Below are 25,428 nucleotides of genomic sequence, written 5' to 3'. Positions count from 1 at the left end.
ATCAAGTAAAATGGAATAACACAATAAATTATGATAAACATCATTCTCAACCTTCCACAATCATTCAGGCACAATCACTTAGTCATATGTGACCTATTCAAAAACGATTCATAAGTCACATATATGTGCAGTAGAGGTTACATAAGCATTTCATCGGCCAAACACAACGAATTATAGGATTCACCAAGTTCGTCTCTTAACTAGTCCATTTCAATGCCAAGCAACATAAGAACTCAATAGACCTCTTTAAACAAAGTTAATTCCTTCATAAAACATCCCTAGATGGTTAGGATAAAGCCCCTACACTTTGGAACAAGTTTGGAAGCAATTGGATTGAAGAAAAATGCATTTTTAAAGTTTCTGGTCAGGCAAAATCGTAGTACGATTTTTCTCCATCGTAGTACGATTTTTCCAGTGCGAAAACACTCCAAAAACTGGTCCAAAATCCTAGTACGATGGCCACCTGACAGACAGCATCAGATCTTCCAATTTTCACGTTTTTACGCGTAAAATCCAAACCGTTAACCCATTTTTGATGCCGTTTTCGCCTACATTCTCCTAACACATAGCTCTATCATAAGGTACAGAGAAATTCAAGTTTCAACCATCCCAAAATCATTTTCCAAAACCTCACATCACACTCATTTTCAAAACGGTTAACACTCGAATTTTCACACGAAAATCCCGTTTTCTCCCAAACGATTCGACTAACAAAATCACAACATGAAAACAGAAATTCTACCAAGTTCAATTCATCCAACAACATCAAAAATTCAGTCAACAACATCATATTTCAAAACTTCATTTTGGTCCTTCACATGAACAACTTAACACCACTTCACAAATTGAACAACAGCAACAAATCTCATCATAATTCACCAATTCATAATACCCAATGCATCAATTCATCAACAACACATCCAACAACAACTAATGAACACAAATTCATGCACAGTTCAACATCACAACCTCATTTTTCATCAAAATTGCTCAAGAACACAATATACCCACAAATGCATATTTCAACATGTTAATTCACATACTAACATGCAATTATCATACAAATCATGTTCTCAATCATAACAACAACAATTATGCACGAATTCAGAGCAAATGGATTCAATTTATCAATTTCATAAAAATGGGTTTAAATGAAAAATGATGAAATTATGATCAAAAACTAACCCCCTTACCTCTAACACCAAGAATCTTTAATTCAAGCCCCAATTTAGCTCCTAGATGATGAATCCCCTCCTCTAGCTCTAGCCCTTGATCTTGTTCTACTCTCTAGCTTCTATCTCTTCTCTTCTCCAATGAAATGAAATGTGAAATGTTGTGAAAACCTAATTTTCACCAACAACTAGAGTTTATATATGTGCTCTATTCAATTGGGCTTATCTCTCAGCCTTAATGGGTCTAACCCATTTCTATTCTAACACCCAAAATGTCACTACTCACTTAATGGTAAATTACAACACTAACGGTCACTTACCGGTAAATAAAATAATTACTACACTCTCTCTAGTAACTTGGTAAAATAACATTCTTACTAACACTCAAAATAATAATCCTCAACCAAAATTACAAAATTACCCCTACACTCAAAATGACCAAAATGCCCCTAAGTCCAAAATGACTAAAATACCCTTCGACACCGAATTCTACAATTCCCAACCAAAAATACACACAGATGCAAATAATCACATAATAGCACACACAACACACATAAATAAATAATAAAATAAATCTAGCTAAAATCGGGCTGTTACACATGCACCTAGGCGCATATGGCTATGAACGCCATGCGCTAGCGCCCCATTCATGTGCCATGCGCCCTGCGCTTTTGTTCATGCGCCTGGCACTTTTCCATACATGAGACGCTTCTGTAGACCGCCTTCATGCGCCTAGACAGTTTTTCCGTACGCCCAGGCGCTTCATTGCAAACTTTGTGCTGAAATGCCTGTTTTCTTCGCCTGTCTTGGTGTTTTCTTCAAAGTAAGATGTCTTGGAACTTGGGAACAGAATTCCTCCTTTTGTGAAGTCTTATAAGGCCTCGTGAATCTTCAATCTTCGTCTTCCCAAGGACCACATAAATCTTCGAATATCCGGCTTTGCCGATTTTCATGATTTCTTTGTGAATTTCCTCAAGAACACCCTAAAATTGTTATGTTTCGGGAAAACTTTTATTACAGACTCTAATATAGAAAACATTATAAATGTTCCGAAATCATAGGCAATTACTCTAATACTCCTCTATTTTGCTTGTAAAACCTACGTAAAAAGACTAAAAAACATGCTAAGAATAACGTAAGATGACCTATCATAAATGACAATGGGAGAACCACCACCACCACCTCATTGGCCGACAATGAGACACTATGGGTTAGCAGCCAACGTGACCATCTTACCCACGTTTTTCAACCAACAAATCCCATAGCTTTTGACATCAAAACATCTTTCCGAAATGGGCTGAAAAAAAAAAACCAGTACGATGGGAGAGATCCCGTTAGCCCCCACGAATGCTTAAGCCATTTCTGTGAGACTTGTCAGTTTTGAATACCCCCAGGCAACGTGACTGAAGACCAAATGATGCTTAGGTTGTTTGCTTTTACCTTATCCAAGAGGGCTAAATATTGGTTGTTGTCTAGACCTAGTGGAACCATTCAAACCTGGAATGAGCTTGAACTTAAGTTCCTAGAGAGATTTTTTCCTATGTCCAAATATTGGGAGAAAAAACATGAGATCACCAACTTTAAGAAGGGGGAGAATGAGTCTTGTATGATGCTTGGAAGCAGTTTAAACTTTTGCTTAAAAGGTGTCCTGCACATGATTTGAGCGAGAAGTTCTACCTACAAGTTTTCAGTTAGGGGTTGACACAGCCGTAGGATGTTCTTAGATGCTTCATTTGGAGGAATGACCATGAAATTCAAACCCTAATAGATAACATGGCCCAAAATGAGTACCGTGCGGAAGCCGAGAAAAAGAAAAGGGGTGTTTTGGGGTTAGTGAGAATAGTGCCATCCTAGAAAATCAAAAGCCATGAACAAACAGATAGAAGCCTTGACCAAACATGTGCAAGCAATTACCATGGGACAATTACAAGTACAATATTCTCAAGTTCAACAAGTGGCTGCTCCTAAATGTGATTAATGTGGTGAAGGACATGCAATTGGTGAATGTGTGCCTAAAGGGGTAAGTGCGGAAGCATATTACATGGGAAACTGCCAAAAGGGGAACCCTTATTCCAACACATACAACCCGGCTTGGGCATAACATTCTAACCTAAATTACTCTAAAAAACAACACTTTGAATCCACTCTTACCTAATCCAGCCCCTCAACAACAAAGAAAGTTGTCAGCTTTTAAATAAGCCACGACTAGCTTTGTCAAAATGACTCAAACCAATTTTCAAGAGATGAAGTCTAGTGAAGAAGTTGTGCAAAGAAATAATGAGGCTTGAACTAATAGCCTTGATAATCAAATAGGGTAGTTGGAAAAGCAGACAGCAAATCAATCAAGCAAAGGATTTTCTGGTAATACACAAGATAATCCAAAGAATGAAAGTTGTAAGGTAATTGATTTGAGGAGCAAAAAGGTTTTTAACACCTTTAGTTCCAAAAGTCACAAAGAAGAATGAAGATGTAGTAGTGGAGGAGGCTGAACAAGGTTTAGTTGAAAAGAATTAAAATGATGTAGTTGAAAAAGAAAAGAAGGAAAAAATTTGAGGGAGAAAAATAATAACTTTCAGTATAAACATGCTTACAGGGTTGTATCATTCTTATCTGTTAAATATTTGTTTCCATAATTGCATGAATAATAACAATTGGATCAGAAAAATCTAGTTGATATTGCACAACCTTTTCAGTTTCATTTTTTATAGAAAATATTTTTGACTTGTGTTTTCATTCAGCGATGATTAATATAACTACCAATTTGTTAATTCTTTCATTGTTTAGCAATTGGAATTTCAGGGTTCTGATTATTAGAAGTAAACCTTGTTTACCTGGCCAACTTGTTGCTGCTATTAGATCATAAGTTTGTCTTATACTCACTGTTGGGGATGGAAAATTTATGGGAAGAAAAGGATCTCTGCAGATTCTATGACCTTCTAGAGTTGGAGCTGAATTTAAATCGATGGATACACCCTTTCCTTTGTTTGAAAAATTGGTTTGATTAACATGTTGAAACACAACATGCTCAAATTTGTCAAAATATTGTAAAAGATCAGGCATTTGAATTTCATATGAAGGTGATTACATCTCAGAATATGAGTAATCTGGAGAAAAATCAACATCCACTTCCAACTCAGGAATCTTTGCATTGGTGTTGAGATTTATACAAGCTTCTGAATTTCCAGTATTTTATGTTAGAATGACATTGCTTGCTACCAAAGGAACATTCACATTTCCATCACCTTGAATTAGTGAAGGTTGATCAGAGGCGAACATGCGCAAAGTAACACCATTTCCTTTTCGAATTGTGAGCAAGTATCCACCATGAATTATTCCATCGATAACACCAGTGAATTCCATTCCTAGCCCGATTTCTTCATGTGGATTCCTTGAAGGAATTACCAGTGTATCATTGTGATGGTTGTGATGTTTCAAATGTAGTCCACTCGTTGTTCTTTTATCTTTGTATTAACCTAAATTAATAGTTAGCTTAATAGTGTTCCATAATTAATGGATTAAGTGTTCTTCACTAGTGAATGACAAATAATTTATGTTATTACAGAGATAAAAGAACAATGAGTGGACTACAAGAAAAACATCACATCCATGACAATGACACACCAGTAATTCCCCCGAGGAATCCACGTGAAGAAATCAGGCTAGGAATGGAATTCACTAGTGTTATCGATGGAATAATTCCTGGTGGATACTTTCTCACAATTAGAAAAGGAAATGGTGTTACTTTGCGCATGTTCACCTCTCATCAACCTTCACAAATTCAAGGTGATGGTAATGTGAATGTTCCTTTGGTAGCAAGCAATGTCAGTCTAACATAAAATACTGGAAAATTCAGAAGCATGTATCAATCTCAACACCAATGAAAATATTCCTAAGTTGGAAGCTGATGATAATTTTTCTCTAGATTAATTACTCATATTATGAGATGTCACCACCTTCAGATGAAATTCAAATGCCTGATCTTTTACAATATTTTGACATATTTGAGCCTGTTGTGTTTTAACCTATTAATCAAACCATTTCTTCGAACAAAGGAAAGGGTGTATCCATCGATTTAAATTCAGCTCCAACTCCAGAAGGTCAGCAGAGATCCTTTTCTTCCCATAAATTTTCCATCCCCAACAATGAGTAAAAGACCAACTTATGATCTAATAGAAGCAACAAGTTAGCCAAGTAAATAAGGTTTGTCTTCTTATAATCAGAACCCTAAAATTCCTATTGCTAAACAATGAAAGAATTATCAAATAGGTAGTTATATTAATCATCAGTGAATTAAAAGACAAAACAAAAAATATTTTCTACGAAAAATTAAACTGAAAAGGTTGCGCAAATATCAACTAGATTTTTCTGATCCAATCATTATTATTCATGCAATTATTGAAACAAATACTTAGTAGAGAATGTCCGAGGGATGCATCCTCTATATATTTCTATAAATCCACGTTTATTTTAAAAATCAATTAACACAACTTTGCCATAAATAATAAAAAATATTTCATTTTATATTGTTGAACAATATTTAAATCTAAAAAAACTTAATCCTGAATGAAATGAAAGTTCAAAACAAGTGTTGGATTAATGTTTGCAATTTAACGCCCTTAAATACTAAAGGAATAAATTAAATCTACCAAATAAAAAAATAATCATTCATCACATTCACAATTGATAAAATTATGTTCTCATGAAGAAAAAAAACATACTGAGAGGAATGCATTCTCCTACAGAGCAACAACATTAGCTTGCTGCAACATTCACCAGAATACCTGAAATTCAAATAAAATAAAATAAAAGCATAAATTTTGAGATTTTTTTTTACTAATATAACAAACCAAAATAACTCTATTTAATTCGGTTTCAAAACTCATGAAAACATTGATATAGATCTATCCATGTTGATGTCTGTCTGAACTTTGAATTTGTTATAGTCAACACATTCAAATAGTCAAAGACGTTAGTGATACCTTGATCGAGATCAGAATATCCAGATCTTGAAGAATTTTGACTTGATAAAAAATAAATTATGCATTGAAATATGGAACTTCCGAACACGATCTGATTGGAACCAACTTCCTTGACCATGTGGGAAATAAAGTTGAGATTGTTTTAAGAAAACAATAGAGATTACAAGAAGACCGACAAACCGATTGATATGGTGGGAAAAGGGAAGAACTCCTTTTTGACTATATTTGAGGAATGATTGAGAATGAAATAGAAGAAAAAGAAAAGAAAATTGTGTTTTAAGATTTAAGAAATTGACAACAGTATGCGATTGAAGACAATATGTGTTAAACAATTATACTTACAAGTTTGAATTCAACCTTGATAATGCAACATTGTTAAATTTGTTGAGAGAGGGATTTCCCACCCAACTCAAGAGATTAGTCTTTGTAGTTGTGGACAGAGTTTACCCTATTCACAAAAAAAAATTATTTACTTCCTCTAAATATATTTCTATAAACCCACGTTCGTTATAAAAATCAATTCACACAATTTTGACATAAATAAAAAAAATTCATTTTTATAACGTTGAACAAAACTAAAATCTAAAATAATTAATCCTGAATAAAATAAAAATTCAACGTCTCCGTGAGCATAACTCAGTTGGCAAGGACATGCATTGTTATGCGCAGGAGCCGAGGTTCGAACCCCGATCACCCCACTTATTCTCCTTGAAAAAGGTGAATTTCAGTCACTAGACTACCTAACAAAAAAAAAATACTCAAAACAAGTGTTGGATTAAGGTTTGCTATTTAACACCCTTAAATTGCAAAAGGAATAAATTAAATCTACCAAATAAACAAATAATCATTCAGCACATAGACAATTAAAGAAAATATGTTCTCATGAAGAAAGAAAAAAAAAACTTACTAGATGAATGAATTCTCCTAAAGAGCCACAACATTAGCTTGCTGCAACATTCACCAGAATACATGAAATTCAAATAAAATAAAATCATAAGTTTTGAGATTTTTTTTTTACTAATGTAACAAACCAGAATACCTCTATTTAATTTGGTCCCTAAAATTATGAAAACTTTGATATAGATCTATCCATGTCGATGTCTGTCTGAACTTTGAATTTGTTATGGTCAACAATCAACACATTCGCGCTGTCAAGGATGTCAGTGATATCTTGATCGAGACCGAAATATCTAGATCTTGAATAATTTTGACTTTATAAAAAATTAAATTATGCATTGAAATATGCAACTTCCGAACACGATCTGACTGGAACCAACTTACTTGACCATGTGGGGAAATGAAGTTGAGATTGTTTTATCAAAACAATACAGATTACAAGAAGACCCATAAACCTATTGATATGGTGGGATAAGGGAAGAAGTCCTCTTTGACTATATTTGAGCAATGATATGAGATTGAAATAAAAGAAAAAGAAAATTATGTTTGAGATTTGAGAAATTGACAACAGTATGCGATTGAAGACAATATTTGTTAAACAGTTATACTTACGAGTTTGAATTCAACCCTGATAATGCAACATTGTTAAATTTTTTGAGAGAGAGATTTCCCATCCAACTCAAGAGATTAGTCTTTATAGTTGCGGGCAGAGTTTACCATGTTCACAAAAAAAATATTACTTCCTCTATATATTTCTATAAATCCAAGTTCGTTTTAAAAATCAATTTACACAATTTTGTCATAAATAAAAAAAAAATTCATTTTTATAATGTTGAACAAAACTAAAATTTAAAAGAATTAATCCTGAGTAAAATAAAAACTCAAAACGTTCCCGTGAACCTAGCTGTCTTGGCAATGACATTCATTGTTATATGCAGAGGCTGGGGTTCGAACCCCGGACACCCCACTTATTCACCTTGAAAAGGGTGAATTCTAGCTACTAGACTACCCGACCAAAAAAAAAAATACTCAAATCAAGTATTGGATTAAGGTTTGCAATTTAACGCCCTTAAATACAAAAGGAATAAATTAAATCTACCAAATAAACCAATAATCATTCATCACATAGACAATTGATGAAAATATGTTCAAATGAAGAAAAAAAACATACTGAGGGGAATGAATTCTCCTACAGAGCCACAACATTAGCTGCACCATTCACCAGAATACCTGAAATTCAAATAAAATAAAATCATAAGTTTTGAGATTTTTTTTACTAATGTAACAAACCATAATAACTCTATTTAATTCGGTCTCAAAAATCATGAAAACTTTGATATAGATCTATCCATGTTGATGTTTGTCTGAACTTTGAATTTGTTATAGTCAACAATCAACACATTCACGCAGTCAAGGACGTCAGTGATATCTTGATCGAGATCGGAATATCCAGATCTTGAAGAATTTTGACTTTATAAAAAATTAAATTATGCATTGAAATATGAAACAGCCGGCCTTGATCTGAATGGATCCAACATCATTGACTATGTGTTGAGATTTTTTTTCAGAAAACAATAGAGTTTACAAGAAGACTTACATACCGATTGATCCAGTGCAATAAGGGAAGCACTTCTTTTTGACTAGATCTGAGGAATAATGTGAGAGTGAAATAGAAGAAAAAGAAAAGAAAATTACGTTTGATAGTTGAGAAATTGACACCGGAATGAGAATGAAGACAATATGTGTTAAAAATTATTACCTACAATTTATATAGGCAAAATGACCAAGGGCACCTAGTCACTATATGTAAATCTAAAAATAAAAATTTAGTGCCAATCATACACATCCACGTAACACCCCCCAATTAAATTTTGTAATACTTAGTGTTAAAAGCCAAATAATATTTTTTTTAAACGATAAAAAAATAACTTAAAATTCATTGTCTTTAAATTACACAAATATACAAGTTTCTCTTTAAATTTTAAAAATATTAGATCATAGGTGTCTTACATCAAAATTTAAAATGTCACAATGCATGTGTTACACATTGCATACCATTATATTGCTATATCTATGAAGTTTTAATCCAGTAGAACTCAAGCTTGAATTTCTTTCAAAGCTCCAGCTCAAGCTCAAGATTTACACAATTCCTTAACATCTTAAATTCTCCACAGAATGTAAGAAAAACACACAAGAGGGGGGGGGGGGGGGGGGGGGGGGGTTGATTTGTGTTGGCCTTTTCGACGATTTCTTTTTTAAATGTTAAACGCAGCCTTGACAAAATTTGATGTTGCAGATTCTGACTCTGACTCGGAATGCATCAAAATACATAACACAAAGATAAAATATAAAGAGTTAGAGAGAAAAGACAGACACAAAACAATTTATACAGGTTCCTCCTACAACACATGTAGTCTAGTCCCCTTACACTTCCAAGGGATTTCACTATAATCACTCTGGTTACAATTTGCTCAAGGACACACCAAGAGACTTCTCAATGCTCAAGAACAACTACTAGAGACTTCTATGCTCTAGACTCTACCTAAAGACTTCCTTGCTCAAGCACACCTGCAAGAGACTTCCCTTGCTTAAGCACAACTACTTAAGACTTTACCCTACTCAATCACAACTAGGTGCTCAAGGTTTCACAATTGTTAACTAAAGTAGTCTTAATTAATCCCTTGAGTTAGGACCCTCTTCTCAATTTATAGTCCCTAATTCCTTAAGCGATCAAATATTCGTGGAAGGTTTTAAACACGTTAACCTAGTATCACAAATAAACGATTATCTATTCCAAGACTAACCCAGTTTATTTGAACAATTCAATTAGGTCTAAGTTGTAAGCTAGGGTCAGTAGTCATTAAATCTTACAAATTCAGATTATATAGCGTCAATATAAAAAAAAACATTAAGAACAATTGAATTGAATAAAACTAGATTAATATTCATGAGAAATAGTGTTTCACAGCAAACATGGTTCAAACAGGATTACATCAGAATCATCTCAGACCTAATCTCTAATAGATTTAGCTACTCATAGTTTGAATTACAAATAGCATAATCAATTGAAGCATAAAAACCTACACAAACTGACTATTAGTTGGATGGATTGGCCACCGCTTTAGTTCTTCGCTCTCAAAATTGCGCTTCAACTCCAAAATTTTGAACCCTTCTTTCTGAAACTAAATAAACTTAAATAGCCGAAATTGCGCCTAAAATCATGACACGATCCTCAGTAATCATGACACAATTTGCCTTAAGTTACCAGGATTCTTCAAAAATAACTTTTCACAATCATGTCATGATTTGTGTTGGCCTTTTCGACGATTTCTTTTTTAAATGTTAAACGCAGCCTTGACAAAATTTGATGTTGCAGATTCTGACTCTGACTCGGAATGCATCAAAATACATAACACAAAGATAAAATATAAAGAGTTAGAGAGAAAAGACAGACACAAAACAATTTATACAGGTTCCTCCTACAACACATGTAGTCTAGTCCCCTTACACTTCCAAGGGATTTCACTATAATCACTCTGGTTACAATTTGCTCAAGGACACACCAAGAGACTTCTCAATGCTCAAGAACAACTACTAGAGACTTCTATGCTCTAGACTCTACCTAAAGACTTCCTTGCTCAAGCACACCTGCAAGAGACTTCCCTTGCTTAAGCACAACTACTTAAGACTTTACCCTACTCAATCACAACTAGGTGCTCAAGGTTTCACAATTGTTAACTAAAGTAGTCTTAATTAATCCCTTGAGTTAGGACCCTCTTCTCAATTTATAGTCCCTAATTCCTTAAGCGATCAAATATTCGTGGAAGGTTTTAAACACGTTAACCTAGTATCACAAATAAACGATTATCTATTCCAAGACTAACCCAGTTTATTTGAACAATTCAATTAGGTCTAAGTTGTAAGCTAGGGTCAGTAGTCATTAAATCTTACAAATTCAGATTATATAGCGTCAATATAAAAAAAAACATTAAGAACAATTGAATTGAATAAAACTAGATTAATATTCATGAGAAATAGTGTTTCACAGCAAACATGGTTCAAACAGGATTACATCAGAATCATCTCAGACCTAATCTCTAATAGATTTAGCTACTCATAGTTTGAATTACAAATAGCATAATCAATTGAAGCATAAAAACCTACACAAACTGACTATTAGTTGGATGGATTGGCCACCGCTTTAGTTCTTCGCTCTCAAAATTGCGCTTCAACTCCAAAATTTTGAACCCTTCTTTCTGAAACTAAATAAACTTAAATAGCCGAAATTGCGCCTAAAATCATGACACGATCCTCAGTAATCATGACACAATTTGCCTTAAGTTACCAGGATTCTTCAAAAATAACTTTTCACAATCATGTCATGATTTGGCCTACGTGACACGATTTTTTAGGCATAAGCAACTTCAAAATCTGGTCATAATATTGTGACACGATCCTCAGTAATCGTGTTACGATGCAACATTTCTTCTATTCTTCAATTTTCCTGCTTTTTTGCACCTCCATACTATCTAAAATTGCTATGAACTCCAAATATCTCATGAAAATACATTAAAAATTACATGGTGACAGGACGTCATCACAACCCCAAACTTGAATCATTCCTTGTCCTAAAGGAATTTATTTTCAAACATTGACAAATGACTGTAAAATAACACTAACCTAATGATGACAAGTCATCTTACGTTATTCTTAGCATGTTTTTCAGCCATTTTCAGTAGGTTTAGGCAGGAAAAATGAGGAGTATTAGACCAATATCCTATGATTTTGGGAATCAGAGAAATTGGGCCCGGAAAGCATAACCAATCCCCTTGGGCATCTCTGATGTGCCTTGGGCATATCGAAAGTTGTGCTTCATACACCTTGGGCGTATGCCATGCGCCCCAAGCATTTGAAATGTGAGGGGTGCAGGCATAATTTTATGCGTTTTTATGGGTTTAGCCCGTGTTTTAAGCCCAAACCTAGTTAGAATCTCTCACTATAAATACCAACTTTCCTCATTCATAATTTCTCGTTTAGAACTGTGGCAGTTCAAGAGGAAGGCAACTTTGGAGCTTCGGGAGAGTTTTTATCTTTTCCTTTATTTTCTAGGGTATGTTTTTATCTTTCATAATTTGTTTTTAGTTACCATGTGTAACTAAATCTTTTTAGGTTAGAGTTCTAAGATGAACCCCTGTTTATCTTTGTTGGATATTTATTTAATTTAATGTCGTTTATATTTTATTTATTTTTTGTTCGCTATTAAGTTTTATTTAGGAATTATTTATTTCAAAGGAGCGTAACCCTAGATTAGGTACTTAGGTTGTGACATGGCTTAATATTGTTATTACTGTCTTGCTGCTTATATCTTGATATTTATAGCATTATAAAAATAATTATATGTCTAGGAAGTAATTAGTTAGTAACTAGCGAAAGATACTGACAACAAGTTGACCCTAGTGGTATGTACTTAGGAGGTGACAATACTAAGACTGAGTGGTAACTCTGCTAAACCTAGGATGTAACTGATTAGTAACTAGGAAACAAGTGACTCCGGGGAATAAATCTAAATAGAACCATTTTGTTAAACCCTTGGTAAGGTAGACGAGATAGGGTTGCCCGTTAGTATAACTACTAACTGCGAGAGAGAGAGAGAGAGAGAGAGAGAGAGAGAGAGAGAGAGAGAGAGTGTGTGTGTGTGTGTGTGTGTGTGTGCTATGACTGTCCTAAGATTCATAGATGGGAAGACCTATAAGAACCTTGGCCTTCATTGCCTTGGGAAATCTTGGAAAGCCTATTTAAGTCTATGTTTTCAATTACCTTAGAGACGGTAAGACCCCACACGTAAGGATCACCGTGTGATTAGCAGGTGCAACCAGACTTATGAGGGATAGACATAGTTAACCGAGATTTATAGACCCTACACGTAAGGATCATCATGTGATTAGCAGGTGCAGCTTCCAACCTTCTAGGCTAGTCACGTCCCAACGACCTTGTCACTTGTATAGTCTACCTAAGATAAATAAATGCGACATGACTGTTATTTAATATCCAACAATATAAACAGGGGGGATTCGAAGGATCCCGATCGCTACTTACTTTTCTGCAACCAAAAAAGGTAAACTTGCTCTGTTGCAAACAAATAAAAATTGCAACTCTCCAACCCTTATCTTTTATTATATCGACAATCCTTGTGGATACGGTACTCTACTTACACTTTATTACTTGGTAAATGATTTGGTACACTTGCCTAATCTGCACATCAAGTTTTTGACACCGTTGTCGGGTATTGTTAATATTTTCGACTAAGCAATTTAAATTACTTATTTTTCTATCTTTATTATTTTGTTATTTATTTTTCAGTCATTTATTTTTCCGCATTTTATTTTTCTGTTTTCAAAAATTCAAAAATACCAAAAAAAATTAAAAATACCAAAAATATTATTCCAGTTGACTCTGTCCTACTAAGAACTTTGTGTAGTTTGTTTTATGCGTAATACCAAAACAGGTATTCTGTAATTTGATCCATACATAGACAAAACTGAACGAGCACTTCGGAAAGCTGCCCGACTTGCAAGGGAAAGAACAAAACAACCAGAAACAATCCCAATTCAGGATTATTCATCAGACGAGTAAAAAAATGGGATAGGAACTCCGTATTACCCTAGGAGACTCTGGGAGGCTAGACAATTTGAATGAAGTATCACTTGGTTTCCAACCAGCAAACCCGTTGGTGTTTGACATCAAGAACAGTGTTATGGTGAATTTGAAATCTAACCAATTTTCAGGTAAGGAGACAGAAGATTGCAACACTCATTTGACACACTTTATAGATGCCTGCAGTAAAATCAATCCAGTTGGGGCGTGTTACTTGGTAATTTCACTAGCCTCATTTAATGTGGTCAACATTAGTTGACTTTTACTCTTGCATGAATCGAAGTCTTTTTCCTTCAAATTTGAGGAGTTCGAAGAAGATGTGGACTAAACATAAAGAGGCTCAAGAGCTTAGCGTTCGACAAGAAACAAATCAGGGATGCAAAACTGTTGAAATCAAGACACTGCCTTTGAAACGGGAAGATTCGAATTTCAAAAGAGAAGCGGTTTCCTCAATGGAGAACGTGGGAGACAAGCGGTTATCTACATGGAAGGTGTGATGACCGTGGGATTAGTTTCTTTCTAGTTATTTTTCTATGTATAAGTCATAGTTTTCCATGGGGAAAACGGGTCGCAAATCACCTATATAGAATTCTAAAACACTCAAAGTACAGGCATGAGAGAAAAGAGTCATAAAGAATGTATGTAAAGGATTTGTCGGACCACCTTTATTTTTAATGCATTGTATTTTACCTTTCCTTTAAGTTTCTGCAATTTAAACTTAATGCCTTCACTTTGATTTTAAAACCTTTTTTCTGTCGAAAGACACCACACGGTCTCTTCTTGTTTGTAAAACAACCTATGAACTTGATGAACGCACAAAAACAAATGCACAACATGCCCTAGGATCTCTGGTTTGGTCCTGCTTGTAATAATCAAAATCAGTCCGTATTGTTTACCAAAAACACCGGTAAACAAATTGGCACGACTGGTGGGACCCTATTTGTGCATCATTTTTTAAAACTTTCTCAAAACCTTGAGAAGAAATTTCCATTGTAATTTCACGAAAGAAAACTTTTTCAAAAACCTTGGAGAGATATTTCCATTCTACTTTTTTCAAAACCTTTGTAAAAAAATTTCATTGTGCACTTTTCAAACAAAAAATACTTTGGAAGAGATTGTCATAATCTTCCAAAAAATTAAAAACTTCTTCTAAAAACTTGTTTTCTAAAACCTTTCTTGAGAAAACGGTTATTGTGAAGATTAGCAACTATTTTCAGAGAACTTTTTCTAAGGAAGAATCCGCATTTTGTGCATGCATTTAAGAAGTGGTAAAGTTTTGAAGATAATGACTAAATCCGCCAATACTGGTGCTTCTATGTCATCACAATCATCGCAATCCTCTCCGCAAGCACAAATTACATGGGCATATGCCCCTGAAGTGGGTGCTAGTGTATCGACGGTCGTGGAGGCAACCATGGCCATGCCAGTTTCAACAGAAATGGGAGTAACTGCTCCGACTGTAACCGCTCAAATGACACAACCAAAAATGGGGACCTTTGTGCCACCATTTATTGCTGGTGTACCTATGTCTACAAGTGTCCCTACTTCTCCTAACCCTCAAGTTCGGGCTATATTCAATGAATAAACACATCTATACAAATTCATATGTTCAATACAACAATCTTAGAAATCATATACATTTGTGTAGTAATCACTTGTATTCAATAAATAATCTTCGTCTGGTATAAACATGTACTCGATGATGAACCATTAAGCTACCTGCATAACGTCCTTTGCCACATAATCTGCTGATCTGAAACAAATAAGGATTGGAATGAGACATAATGTCTCAGAGAGTTCTACCTAATCCTAGGCTATAGGTAACCTCGGGGGAAACCTAGGGTCACCACGTGTCTACAATACAACCGTTCGGTTGATTATACGCGTGTGGAACATGCATACCTAGACGGTTGTGCATACTAAGGCCGTCATAATGTTCTTCGTATCATAGGCTACAAGTCTTGCTAGATGCCCCGCATACCATGGCGGCCAGGGGAAGCTAACACCGCTAAGTCAGAATATCATGACATCATGGTTTAATCATATCATATACATAACATGTTCTAACTGGACGATCGGGGAAAACTAATACCGTCTACAGTGAGATATCATAAACTTGTTTTAGAGGCATATACCTATACATATCATAGCATAATCCCATCATATCATATCATATTCGTATCCATTCATTATGTTAGAGGTTAGCGTGTAACAAACAACATTATCTTGGTTCATTTTACGGAGTGTATCGGGTGGAGTAACTGATGAGTCAATAATTAGTGTTTTTAATATAATATTTGAGTCCGTTGTATTTAGATTTGAGTTTATTTTATTTAATATTATTTCCTTTTTAGAACTAGTTTACTTCAATTGCAAGTTATTATATTTTAGGAACAAATAATTGAAAGATTGAGTCTTGGAGCAAAAGAAAGAGGATTCGGAGCTGATTCTGGCTAAAAATACAAGATTTGATGCAAAAATATGAAGACCACAAGCCAAAAGCTTGGCACGGCCCGTGCCACCAGCCACATGGTCGTGCCAACCCCTAGAACTTTCTTTTGCTACTTTTTCCTTCCCGGACAAGCTACTTATTAGTTTATTTCCAACCTAAAAGCCCGTGGTTTCTTGTGGAACATTCTAGTGTTGTATTTCATCGGGCTTAAGTCATTGTAGACTATAAAAAGAGTAGCTAGCTATCACAACAATTCATCTTTTGTTCTTTGAAATAATAAGTGACAATTGTTTCTTTGAATAAAAGTTCATCTTTATTTCTTTATTTTATTTTATGTTCTTCTTTTTCTTCTCTATGTCTACAATGAACGTTAGTGAGTAAACTTCTTTTTGTCTTGGGATTGTTGGATAAGTCTAATGACACAATCCTAATCAAACCAAGCCATAAACCCTAATTTTATATAAATCTACTTTCTAATCTGATTTCACCATTTTTATAATGAATTAACAAATACCAAACTCATAATGCGACAGCAGAGGGTTAGTATTTGTTAATTCATCATCAAAATTATCAATTTATAATGCGACACGGAGCTTTGATATTGGAACAAGTGAAATTAGACAAGGGTTGCGAAACATGAGAATAGTCTAGCAAACCTTGAGACATATAAAGTTTCGTTCTTCAAGGATTCTAATAGCAATAAACCATGAGAATAGGCGTGGTTGCTAGAGGAACACACTCAATGACTTCGCGAGAAGCTTTGATATGCTTAAGAGAAACTTGTCTTTAGAAATTAGGTCAAATATAAAGTTTAGGTTTAGGGTTTGTTTGTGAAGGGTTTGTTATTATGATGAACCAATAATCCTAAGGCGCCTTTTATTATTATTATTATTGTTATTTTCTTTCAATTAAAAATCCAAACGTTTTAACCTTTGAAACTTTCATCTAATCATTATTAAAAGATAATTGAATTCATTACTCCATGTTGGAACGATACTCTTTTTACTACTTCGGTAGAACCGTGCACTTGCGGTTTTATCCCATCAAATTTTTTTGGCGCCGTTGCCGGGGAGTTTTGCAATTTGATTATTTTTTTTTAATAACAGTTAGACTGAAGAAAAAAAAATTCTGTTTCTTTTTTTCTTTTTGCCTTCAACTTTTGGAGTTTTTAATTCTTGAATGCGAAGAACCATAAGTCTTGAAGAATTCATTCCTAAGATTGAAAGGTTCTTCCCTGAAAGAAGATGAAACACACATAATAATAACAATATGGCTGAGGAACGTGCTCTCAAAGAGTATGCAATCCCATCTTCAGATGAGCCATACGTTGTTATTATGTATCCAACGGTTGAGGACAACAATTTTGAAATAAAACTTGCACTTATTTACTGAGTGCAGCAAAATCAATTTTTCGGATCACCCAATGAGGATCCGAATTTTCATATTTCAACTTTTTTAAGACTCAGTGGAACATTGAAGGACCACCAAGAAGCCGTAAGGCTTCACCTCTTTCCTTTTTCCTTAGGGGAAAGAGCTAGTGCTTGGTTTCATTCATTGCAAGTTGTTTCTATCACTTCATGGGACCAAATGAGGCGAGCATTCCTTGCCCGATTCTTTCCCCCTTTTAAAATCGCTCAATTAAGGCCGATGCTTCACCAATTCACTCAAAAAGATGGTGAATCTCTTTATGATGCATGTGAGCGTTTCAAAGAAATGCTTAGGTTTTGCCCCCATCATGGTTTAGAGAAGTGGCTTATTATCCACACCTTTTATAACGGTCTTTTATATACCACAAAAATTTACGTTGATGCAGCTGCAGGTGGAGCTTTGATGAAGAAAACTTATACAGTAGCATATGCTTTGATCGAGGACATGGCACAAAACCACTATCAGTGGACAAGTGAGAGAGTCATAACTGCTTCTTCACCCTCTAAAAAAGAGGCAGGTATGTATGAAATTTCTTCCCTTGATCATCTAGCTGCTAAGTTTGACGTACTAACACAAAAATTTGATAAAATGAATACTAGTGCTGTCACACCTGCCCCTGTATCACCTCCTTGTGAAGTTTGTGGTGTATTTAGCCATATTGGCATTGATTGCCAACTAGGTAGTGCTGCTAAAAGTATTGAGCAATTGAATTATTCTCAATATAACCAAGGGATGAGGCCAAACCAATTTTTTTTTAAAACTCCTCAAAATCCCTTTGCATAAACAACACCACCCGTTTATGCAAACAACCAAGAAGTCCCTCAAAAATCCATTTTGGAACTTTTAATGGAAAATCATGTTATAAATCAATCAAAGCAGCTCCAAGAGCTTAAAAATCAAACTGGATTTCTGAATGACTCTCTTGCCAAAATCACATCCAAGGTAGACTCCATAGCAACTCACAATAAGATGTTTGAAACCCAAATCTCTCAAGTGGCCCAACAAGTGGCTGCTTCCTCTCAAACCACTGGAATATTTCCAGGTCAAACTGAAACCAACCCCAAAGGCCATATAAGTGATATTACTCTTGGGGATGGTAAACAATTAGAGGACCCCGTTATGAAAGTTAAGAAGAATGAGGGAGAGATAGGGAGTGATGAGCCTAAAAGTGAGAAAGCCATAGGAGAGAATGAAAAGCCACTCGTTTCACCACCTCATGAGCCTAAAATTACATTAACACAAGGGTTTGCTAAATCCAAGTTAGATGAGCAGTTTAGGAATTTTATTGATATACTTCCAAACAAATTGCCACGTAAACTTGAGGATCCAGAGAGTTTTTCCATACCTTGTGTTATAGGATCTGAAACCATTGAGAAAGGCATGTGTGATTTGGGAGAGTGTGTCAGTTTAATGTCGTTGTCCCTTTGTGAAAGATTGGGTATAGGGTAGAGAAACCTCTTGATTGTCAAGCTAATGACTTTAAACGAGCGCTTCGTTGGAGGCAACCCATGAATTTAATTGCTTTTATTTTGTTTGTTTTGTGTTGTTTTAATTTATTTTGTAGGTATTTGTCCAAATATGATGCGAAAAAATGAAGAAAATTGAGCCTATCATGACCAGAAGCTTGGCACGGCCTGTGCCTGTGGTGGCACGGCCGTGCCTGTGACCTAGCCAAAAACCAACCATCTTCTAGAGAGTTGGCACGGCCCGTGCCTGTGGTGGCACGGCCATGCCATGGTCCCAGGCCTTCTTTTACCAATTTTTTTTCTTTCTTCTTCTTCCTTCATTCTCAAACCCAAACTTCCCTCATCCTTCAACTTCTCTCTCTAAACCTCCATAACATCAACCTTCAAACCTCCATATCTATCTCAATTCATCATTCCAAACATGAACCACCAATCAAAACCAATTTTCATCCATTCAAACACCAAATTCGTACACCATTAAACCCTAACCCAAAAACCAAAAATTCTTCATCAATCTCCATCATTCAACTCATAAACCTCACTTAAACCCAAACCCCATCACTAAACCAACCCTTCCCACACAAAACCTTGTCCAAACCTAAACTCCACCCAAACCCACACCATGTCAAATTAAGGTCAATGGCATCAAAGAGCATAAGTAAGGAGATTGAAGACTCTGGAAGTGGTGCAAGCAAAAATCAATCAACAATCCGCAATCATGGGATCGAATTCAAGGATCCCGAGCAAAAGAATAGGTATAAATTTCTAATCTCTAGAACTATCTCTCCTTGCCAGTACCCTGATGTTAATGCTATGGATAGACTAGGAATAGAGGAACATGTGATTAATTTGTTGAATAACACAACCATGTGCTTAGGTACCTTCAAAGGGTTATGGCTTGCACCATATGGGGTAGGAAAGATGTAGGAATGATAAGGACTGATGAGTTGTTTATGTTGTGGGCTATGCTTTATAACCACCCTGTTAACATTTGCTATTATTTGCTTGATTATCTTGTTTCAATTGCTAAAAAGAAACCGGATGATAAGGGTGATATAGTGGTAGGTGGAATCATCACCTTTATTGCTAGAAAGTTTGGGGTGAGTGTGAATCAAGGGATCAAGAGGATAGAGGGGAGCTATTATCTAGACTTATATACTCACACTAGTATGTCCTTCCTTAGAACCCATGGCCCTACTCACAATTACCAATATGAATGGAGAATTATTAGAGCTAATTGTTTGATTATTCTACCTAATCCAGACATAACTAATCCGGAGGTGGTGGAAAATTTGCTTTATGTTGGTACTAACCCACAGGTACACAATGATGGTGACGATGGTGGTAATGAAGAGGAGGTAGGTGCAAACTTGCACCATGAACAAGAAGCCGGTGGAAGCTATAATGATGAACGGTGGGCATGGATGCAAACCGAAGTTCAAAGAATAAGCACCGAGCAACAAAGACAAGGTGTTGAAATGGCCGGGCTAAGGAACGATGTCAAAAGGGGCAATCAAATAAATGAAGAAAATAATCAAATGCTCCGGAACATGATGCAACACCTTCACCTCCAAGGTCCACCTTATGGACCTCAATAAAATTGTGAGCTTTCCTCTTCCTCTACTCTTTTCTCTTCTCCTTCTCATTCTTCTTCTTTTAATCATTGAGGACAATGCTTCTCCTAAGTATGGGGGAGCCAATAAAGTGTCTTGTTTTATTTTTGTTAAGTGTCGTAGTGTTTCCAACTTCCCTTAGATTTTGATTTTTTATTTTGTTTTGTTGCGAAAGGCATGTTAAGCAGCTTGTTTTTATTGTAAATTATGACATAAATTTTTGTTGTCTCTTCTAAAATGGTTGTTTCTTGTACATGAAAGTGATTTTTTGTGTTTTAAGTGTTCTTGTTATGCTCACATCTTGCTTTATTGTGAAAATTCTCCAATGAGAAAAGCACAAAGTTGCATCCCTTGAGCAAGTGTATGAGTAGGTATTTAATGGAGCACGTTCTAATTTTAGTGGTAAATTAACCCTTTAAAGTTTTCAGAGTAAAAGTAGTATAAGTTAGTGTGGGAAATAATCAAATTTAAAGAGGGTGGAAGCAAATATATCTATAAAGGGGACATCACTGAATCTGGGGGGAAAGGATACTCCCTCACTGACTTCCCACGTGAAAGTGGGGTTTTCCTTGACCAACAAAAGTAGCTTCAGTAACCCTTCCAATGGCATCTAAAAAATTTACCCAAAGCAAATAAAGCAAATAATTGCTTTCTTAAAACGAGGATGGTACCCTTACAGCCAAAACATGTTCAGATGCAATGGTGTATCGAGGGTAACCTTTTTACTAGCGTCTGTCCCACTCCCCGAATATTAAAAATAAATATGCCATAAAAATAAACATTCCCATCTCTCTTATATTAAATGAATAAAGAACTTTTCTCGGTTAATTTAGTGTTAAGGTTATAACCTGTTTCCTCATAATATCTATCTTATACAGGAGCAAGAAAAGGGTTGGACTACACACACACACCCACTTAAGACTTGTTGTTGGGTTGAATAGGATCATAAGAAATGCTTGAAGTTGTGATTAGTGTACATTTGGTATAAAGCCTTTGAGGAGACATATGTTTTTAATTGTATTGTCATATGTTAATCTTGTTTTATGCTACTATATTTATGCCTTTTGCTTGATGACAAGCAAAGATTCAAGTGTGGGGGAGTTTGACGAGTAAGTAATTAGTGTTTTTAATATAATATTTGAGTCTGTTTTATTTAGATTTGAGTTTATTTTATTTAATATTATTTCCTTTTTAGAACTATTTTACTTCAATTGCAAGTTATTATATTTTAGGAAAAAATAATTGAAAGATTGAGTCTTGGAGCAAAAGAAAGAGGATTCGGAGCTGATTCTGGCTAAAAATACAAGATTTGATGCAAAAATAAGAAGACCACAAGCCAGAAGCTTGGCACATACCGTGCCACCAGCCACATGGCCGTGCCAACTCCTAGAAGTCTCTTTTGCTGCTTTTTGCTTCCCGGACAAGCTACCTATTAGTTTATTTCCAACCTAAAAGCCCGTGGTTTCTTGTGGAACATTCTAGTGTTGTATTTCATCGGGCTTAAGACATTGTAGACTATAAAAAGAGTAGTTAGCTATCACAACAATTCATCTTTTGTTCTTTGAAATAATAAGTGACAATTGTTTCTTTGAATAAAAGTTCATCTTTATTTCTTTATTTTATTTTATGTTCTTCTTTTTCTTCTCTATGTCTACAATGAACGTTAGTGAGTAAACTTCTTCTTGTCTTGGGATTGTTGGATAAGTCTAATGACACAATCCTCACCAAACCAAGCCATAAACCCTAATTTTATATAAATCTACTTTCTAATCTAATTTCATCATTTTTATAATGAATTAACAAATACCAAACTAATAATGCGACAGCGGAGGGTTGGTATTTGTTAATTCATCATCACAAATATCAATTCATAATGTGACAGCGGAGCTTTGATATTGGAACAAGTGAAATTAGACAAGGGTTGCGAAACATGAGAATAGTCTAGCAAACCTTGAGACATATAAAGTTTCGTTCTACAAGGATTCTAATAGCAATCAACCATGAGAATAGGCGTGGTTGCTAGAGGAACACACTCAATGACTTTAGAAACTTTGATACGCTTTGAGAGAAGCTTTAATACGCTGAAGAGAAACTTGTCTTTAGAAAGTAGGTCAAATATAAAGTTTAGGTTTAGGGTTTGTTTGTGAAGGGTTTGTTATTATGATGAACCAATAATCCCAAGGCACCTTTTATTATTATTGTTATTTTCTTTCAATTAAAAATCCAAACGTTTTAACCTTTGAAACTTTCATCTAATCATTATTAAAAGTTAATTGAATTTATAACTCCCTGTCGGAACGATACTCTTTTCAATACTTCGGTAGAATCGAGCACTTGCGGTTTTATCCCATCAGTAACCCCGAGTACAATCCCTTACTTGACTGACGAATTCCTAGCTAAGGTTCATCGGACTTCTCTCAGTGTCGTGTGGGCCTACCTTGCGTAGCATGTCCCGTCCCCCTGGCGTGAACCTCTCGTATCCCCCTTGGCGTGGATAACGGAAAGACACGACACCTACTCTTGCTTAAAGTCTTATCATACATAAGGAGCTTATACTTAACTTACATGAATGATCACCACGAGTCCGTAACCTACTCATTTAGCGGTGAATCATTTCGTGCATAATCTTGATCATACATAACTTATACCTAATGTGCTTAGGTTACATGATAGCATACTTATTCTCGACTGCCTAAGTCGAGGCTCTAGGATTTCCACCATACTTAGACTTGATTCCTACCCGCATAATTCATGTCTCGCTCGTATGCCATTCGTCGTTGAACTTGTTGATGTTACTCATGCATTTTATTCATAATACCTCAACATATAATGTACATTAGTTTCTTGATGTTGAGGCTTTGTTAAAGTTATAAAAAGTTTTAAAGAAAAGAATCGGACGGCATTCTGGACCACAAGGAGAATTTTCAAAAATGTTGTGTTGAGGCTGCACTCTTAAGCGTGCTCCAATCGTGTAGCATGGTTAGCTTCTGCCTATATCTCGCTTAAGCTAGCAGTGCATGCTTAAGCTAGTATTCATCAGTCCAGATAAAAAGTTGCAAAGAAAAGAATCAGACGGCATTCTGGACCACAAGGAGAATTTTCAAAAATGTTGTGTTGAGGCTGGAAGCTTAAGTGTGCTCCCAAGCGTGCAACATGGTTAGCTTCTGCCTATATCTCGCTTAAGCGAACAGTGCACGCTTAAGCGAGTATTGATCAATCCAGAAGTGCAGAAATTGTATTTTTATACAAAAACCTCAAAATCAAGTGTTCGAATGTACCTTAACCATCGAGAATACATAAAAACAATGGGAAATGAAATGCATGGCAACAATTAACATGTATTGAAAATCTATGGTAAAATTAGGTTTACTAAATCCCTAAATCATAAAACTATCAAAACATGGATTCTAACATAGATGCACATACAAGCCTAAGGTAGGATTGCTATCTAAGAACTCACCTACAACAGAAGATTCAGCACAGCTTCTAACACTTAGCTCCAACATGCAAACCCAATCTAACATCAATCTTAGTCTTGAAGAGGATGGAGTTGGATTATGCTCAAACCTTGCCTTCAATCTCCACTAGGGGCATAAATTGAGCTCACATGCACCATGGTTCATCAAGGAAGGGTTGGAAAGGATTGAATTTGGTTGAGAGGGAAAGGGTGGTGCAAGATCTAGAGAGAAGGGAGAGTGAATCTGATTTTCCCAACTCTAGAGAGAGTTCACATGTTACAATGAAATGTTTGGGTCCAAATACACTTATATACTCCTTGTGCATAATTACTGAACTGTCATTCATCTTAAACGTGCCAAATTCAATACTGATAACTGAACTTGCTTGCAACTACGAACACTGCATCATATAGTATTCCCCTTCATAAATGAATTCCTTGGACACTCGTCCTCTGACACGTTCGTCTGATAATATTCCAATTACTATTGGGTGGGATGTTACATTTTCCTTCATGCATTTTATATTATGTTTTGACATTATACCTTTTGGATAAGTTTGTAATAATTTCTTCACACTCTTGCACTTTCCCTTTTTAATGTTGTCCACCTTGACTCTAAATCTGTGAAGATGCCAATTTAACATCAACCACCATGCTGCTCTTTCCCTTGCTTCCCACTACACCATGTAGCTCCACAAGTTTACATCTAACTTCTGCAACCATCGGAATGCTTTCCTCCTCTTGAAGATTCTTGCATCCAACTATGCTAGGAATTTTAGGTAGCTCCATAAGTACACACCTTAACCCCATCAACACGGGACATCTTCCGCTTCCTTGAAGATCTCCTTGCTTCCAATCACCCTTGGCTTTTTAGGGTAATCCCTCAAGTCGTGCTATATATTCTTCAACCTCTGGAAAGCCTTTCGTCTTCATGAAGAAATCCCTTTCTCACCACTACTGCATAACACCCAAGGTCCTCCATAGTCGTACCATTCCCGGTGTGTTCAACTCCACCTCAAGTTGAGATTTCTACCTGTCAACTAGAAAATGCATACATCCCACTATGTCTTCCACCTTGAACTCCACCTTAACTGGTGGATCACAAATATTCTTATCACCCAGGCTGACCATGAGTATTCTTACCATCACTTCTCCAGGCTAATGTTGAGTGTTTAATGTCTCTCCAGACGACCACCGCTCCACTAGGCATCAATCCCAAGGTGAGAAACATCACCTTCTTCATCCTTCAAACAACACACCACCAAAACAGCGGCATCCTCATAACCCTTAGAGACAATATTCTCCAAGTC

General features: G+C 35.6%; 3 pseudogenes; 1 reads left to right on the top strand and 2 right to left on the bottom strand.

Annotated features, from left to right (window-relative positions):
* Window positions 1-3,514: 3,514 nt before the first annotated feature.
* LOC146929245 (uncharacterized) lies at window positions 3,515-4,619 on the bottom strand (annotated as a pseudogene).
* A 128-nt stretch (window positions 4,620-4,747) lies between these two features.
* LOC146929244 (uncharacterized) lies at window positions 4,748-5,359 on the top strand (annotated as a pseudogene).
* A 12,442-nt stretch (window positions 5,360-17,801) lies between these two features.
* Window positions 17,802-17,896, bottom strand: LOC146929243 (small nucleolar RNA R71; annotated as a pseudogene).
* Window positions 17,897-25,428: the final 7,532 nt, after the last annotated feature.

Source organism: Medicago sativa, chromosome 4 (genome assembly GCF_051527215.1).
Source record: "Medicago sativa cultivar Bolivia chromosome 4, Bolivia_mono, whole genome shotgun sequence".
Classification (NCBI taxonomy): domain Eukaryota; kingdom Viridiplantae; phylum Streptophyta; class Magnoliopsida; order Fabales; family Fabaceae; genus Medicago; species Medicago sativa.
This window is presented reverse-complemented; position numbering and strand designations above follow the sequence as displayed.